At 29.0% G+C, this 5164-nt stretch overlaps 1 long non-coding RNA gene across 1 annotated transcript; it reads right to left on the bottom strand.

Moving 5' to 3' along the window:
* Window positions 1-1335: 1335 nt before the first annotated feature.
* On the bottom strand, window positions 1336-2503 carry LOC124364406. The gene is made up of 2 exons (XR_006922603.1): window positions 1505-2503; window positions 1336-1448 (listed from the first exon to the last, which is right to left on the bottom strand). It is a non-coding gene; the product is annotated as an uncharacterized LOC124364406 (long non-coding RNA).
* Between the last annotated feature and the right edge of the window lie 2661 nt (window positions 2504-5164).

The following is a 5164-nucleotide window of genomic DNA, read 5'->3' as shown; positions in this document are numbered from 1 at the left end:
TGGCCAAACAAATTGATCCGCAATGGGTTAATGATTTGACACAATGTTGATGATTATTGTGTTATCTAACAATTAAAAAGCTGTAATGAAAATATTTACAGATTTATTTATCAAAACCGTGCCTATCTAAAGTATAACATTACTCATTATGTACTTTTTAATTTATTTTTTTAAGAATACATTTTAGTCATTATTAAATATGCATGACGAAGTGATACCAGGATCGTAACGTGTGGTTATCAAATGTTATATAAAATGAGAAACTTAATACATTAATATTACATAACCTAATACATACATATTTTTATGAACTCGTGAATTCCAAGAAAGCTATTGTAAATACATATTCAAAGAGAAAGCAATTATTTCGTAGCAATCCAACTTGTTTGAATACTAATTTAAAGTTTAGTTCATAAATGTTATAGTATTTTAAAAAGTAGTAGTAAAGATTTCAGAATAGAATTTGAATATTATATATGTAATTACAGTTTTTAATGAAATTGTTTTTGTATTGCCGACAAAGAAATAGCTAAACGATGATAAGAGAAAAAATAATGTGTGGTAAATTGGAGGAAAATAATTTATAGGAAAAACAGTAAAGGAGTGACAGACATCTTGCATGTCTATCTTGAAGAACTCTTAAGCAGACGAAAAGTATACTTTAAAATAAATAGATTCTGTAGCGTGTTATACAAGGGCAGTTTCATAAGTTGGTTTCAAATGGCAAAGACTCTGCCAAGTATAGTAAGGGAGCCAAGTCTTAGGCTTATATAGGGATTTTTGGACAGAGCTCTGACTGTAGTTCTATCTTTGGGCAGTGAACAGAACTATGTGAGCAATTAAGTGTACACAGCAGACATGGTTGATGTTAACGCAATGGCAGCACTCTTTGGTATTAATTCTATACTTCTACTACAAGCAGTAGCATTAATAAAGGCAAGGCCTTTCACTATTTAGCCTGTTTTAGAGTGGAAAAGATGGACATAATAATGTATTTTGAATAACCCTCTTGTAACGTAAAGCAGGCTTAGTCCCAGATTTATTTCAAACATTTTTGGTTTAATATCTTATTTTTCATACATATTTACCACGCTAAACATATATTTTAATTAAATAAAGTTTGTTTGAATAAGTAAATAATTGTTTTAAAATAGAGTAAAGATCTTAACTAATGTGGTGTAACTAAAATTAATAAACTAAAATAGACATTTTTATAATACTGCATAATCGTTGTTTTTAACACCAAAGAACCAAAATATGATAATGTTCACATATAGAAGTTATTTAGTGAAATAACTTCAAAATTAATATCTAATCTGTTTTTTAATTTAAAAAAATCATATTACTAAATTATGACAGTAAATTTTGAGTGCAGGTTTGAAACTGAAACTGAAGCATATACTGTCAAAACAGGTGTTAGATGTCTCACCGAGGTTAGTTACTAGAACCTGTCAGCAGGATTCACTAATGTTATGCTAAATCCTTTTAATGGTAGTACTAGCACTGGCCGTTGGATCGTGTTGCAAACAGTTTTGAAAGTGAGACTTCTGTGTTTTATCTTTCTGTGCTAAAAATATGTTTTAAAATTCAGCTAATTCCTTCATTAGTCAAGTATCAATCCACTCGTAAATGTGAACTGTATATTCAATAAATCAAACATTTTGTTGAATTCAGTGTTTGTTGTTTATTGTTATTTATTAATATACTTTTCAAACATTATTAATAACATAATCACATTTTTCAAATGTTAAATCATGTGTAATTTTGTCTCATCGACCTAAACTCTGAATACAGCAAACAAACCAGTCAAATTCGATGTAAACAAATTTGTTCTGTAACATGATTTTCATTACATTGTTACTGAAGGACAAAGTTTTATAACAGGCTTCAAACTTGCAACTTTCCTAATATTACAATTTTTATTAGGTTTTAATTAATTTCAACTCTATATTCATACTGTAATTTTATTTGTCAGGACAGTAATATAGGATTATTCTGTAATAATACATAGACATTTTGAAGTGTGTAGTAAAAAGATGTATTATGAATGAAAACTTCAGAAAGTCTCGTTTCGATTTTCAATTCAATACACCAACATAAACCATTCGAAACTAACACCTGATAAGAACTAGAACATAATTCGTTTCCACCCTACATTACAAAGTACTTTTAAACAACCATTTTTATTGGCTGACCTTGAGCGAAGCGTGGGGCTGGTTTATCATTAAGTGTATTGATGGATTATAAACTTAAAGGCATGGGAACAAAAAATGTTATTGCTTATTATAGAATTTAAAAATTGATATATACTTATATATTATAATCCAACCATGTAGCTTAGATCATAGAAGGAATTTAGCAATACCCAGAATATTTAAAAAGTGTAATATGTCTTATGAGAGAAAAACTTGTATTTACTTCAATTATATTAAAAAAAAAAGAATGTTTTGTACATCCATTAGGCAATTTTGTGTTCATAAAGTACCTAGCAATAAACCTTATAAATCTTTTATATCCTTCCAGTTTTCTGGCAACAGAAATATGTACATAACGCTAGGTAACACTTCAATTACTGTTGTTTTATGTATAGTAATAAATTTGTATATTATTTTAAAACTATGTATTTGCAGGTTTCCCAAATTCATCAAATACCTACCAAAGATTAACTTAACTCGAGGCATTTTCCGATGCCACTCACTTATGCTGCATTTTTACTTTCTGATTTGTATTAAGTAGTTAAAACCATTGTGTATTATAAAAAAATGTAAATTAAAATGTATATGATTGTGTATATAACAGTTAGTTCAACATAAAATCAAAACACCAGCTACTCATAACATAAGGAATGTAAGTTCATTTGGTTTGTATCAGATTGTATGTATGTTTCAAGTAATAAACAACTTATTGCAATTATTGCTATTGTATAGAAAAATCAGCAGGCTTGACTTGAAAACTTCCTTCTAGATTTCACTGACTTGAAAAGAACACATAAGGACACATATTTAGGAATTGTCGATTGCATTGCAATTTCTCTCAGTAGACAGCATTCCAGTTGGTAGACAACTGTGTACAAAAATTGTTCAATGTGTCTCAAGTCAGAAGTTTTCAAGGCAAGCCTGTTGATTTTCCTATCCATTAACAATGATCCTTGGCTTTCAGCCCTATCAATTCAAACCCAACGTATTGCAATAGGTGGTATTGTATGTATACTCAGTAATTTTCCTCATTTTCAAGTACAATATTGTAACCATTCAAAAGCTAAATGTAGTAGCAAGTACAATAGCTTACATACTTACAATACTATAATAAAACATAGTATAGACATATCTTGCTCATTACATTTCTGGTCCGCTCAAATGTGGCTATTTAATATTATTGAAATCTTGGATATATGGAATAAGTGTTGTGTGCCTTTATTGATTCTGTTGTTCTGTAAAATAGAGGCTATTGTAGATAAAGGAGATTTTTTTAGGTAGTATTAACTAGTTATAACGTTTAAATAATAAAGTATTTTTAATATATATTATATGTGTCTAAGTATAATACTGTAACATTCTCTTATTATTATTTGCATGCCAAAGTTGTAATGTTACTAGCGTTTAGATTTTTTAGCCTTAATTTTATCATAGTGGCATGCTATATTACTTAAATAGCAATGTTGTGTCCAATCTTAAGAAACTTTAGCGCCTTCCAAGGTTATTTTGTTGTTTATAATTGTTTACCCATGGAATTTATAGACATTTCATGCACTGGTCGTCATAAACTTGACAAATTTCATTATCTTGTTTTAAAATTAATTATTGTTTTATTAATCAATTAGGTTGTTATATTGTTATTTGTATAGTTTTTATTCATTTTAAATTTACCAAACAAATATTTAATGGTTTAAAAACACCTAAGGAGTGTATAGCATTTGCATGTTTTCAAAGAAGCTCATCTCCCAGAAATATGTGATATCTTCCTGCTCCTAAATGTTGGAAAATCTTAAATTACCCTTTAAATCTTGGGGACAATTTTATTGTACTGTAAATAGAACGATGCCTAGGCCTCTAAACAGTGATGGTCAAATCCAGAATTTTCAAATCACGATTCTGATTCCAAATCTTGAATAGTTTATTCCATATTCTTGAACCTCAAATCCTAATATTTTTTAACCTTAGTTTAATTTGAATAAAACCATCACCAAACCAATTTCTGCTATTCTTAAACCTTTGGAGACTGCCCAGTGTAACACAAGAAGTAACCCTAGAATATCACTCTATTTTAAAGGAATTTCAGAGGTACAAGGAAATGGCTATATGCTAAGAACTAAGTCATATCCTGTACCTTCTACTTTATTTGATAATTTTTAAAGTGAACTTTCAGAGTATAAGCCCCCTTGTACTCTTAGAACTTAGAAAATAAAACTTCAAATAATGTCTGACCACCATCTACTGCTACTAACTAGATGACAAAAATTCTTACACAACAAAGAACTCAACTACAACATGAAGTAAGTGTGTATCATCATGTATTAATCAACCATCACAACTGACATGATAACACCCTAGACTATTTTGTCGATTGAAAGTGGTGTCAGATCGCCAACTTAACTTACTCCATTGTAATACTTCTGAAAAGTATTTACTTAGTTAAGAATACAAATAATATGAAATATATAAATGCATATTTAGTACACAGGTTAAAACTTTGGAGATATTAGATGAGATTTATGTATTAATTAATGAACTAATATTTCTCCATTCTTATTTAATTATTCTATGTCATTTGGTTGAATGAATTTTGTTGGAACTTAACCCATAAAGCACGGCATATGGAAATATCCGTTTTGTCTTATTTTAGATTATTCTGTACATTATAATTAACAAAAAATGCTGTGAATGTGTAGGTGTGTGTAAATGGATTGATTTATGGCTGTCGGGAAGCAAATTTGATTGCATGTCACATAAAAAAAAATCAGTACTATTCTTTTATCGTGTTTTGTCTTACTATATATGAGGCCTGCCCACCTATTTTCCATGTGTGTGTTGACGTGTAAAACCAGAATTAAAAACAAATTTAATACACAGGGCTAAATTTTCTTCAGCTCTTTAAAGGGTGAATTTCTATGATTTATGAAATTGTAAACAAGATACAAGCTTATTTTGTGCCTTAAATTATTGTT

Source organism: Homalodisca vitripennis, chromosome 6 (genome assembly GCF_021130785.1).
Source record: "Homalodisca vitripennis isolate AUS2020 chromosome 6, UT_GWSS_2.1, whole genome shotgun sequence".
NCBI lineage: Eukaryota > Metazoa > Arthropoda > Insecta > Hemiptera > Cicadellidae > Homalodisca > Homalodisca vitripennis.
The sequence above is the reverse complement of the archived record's forward strand: the minus strand, read 5'-3'. Positions and strand labels throughout refer to the sequence as shown.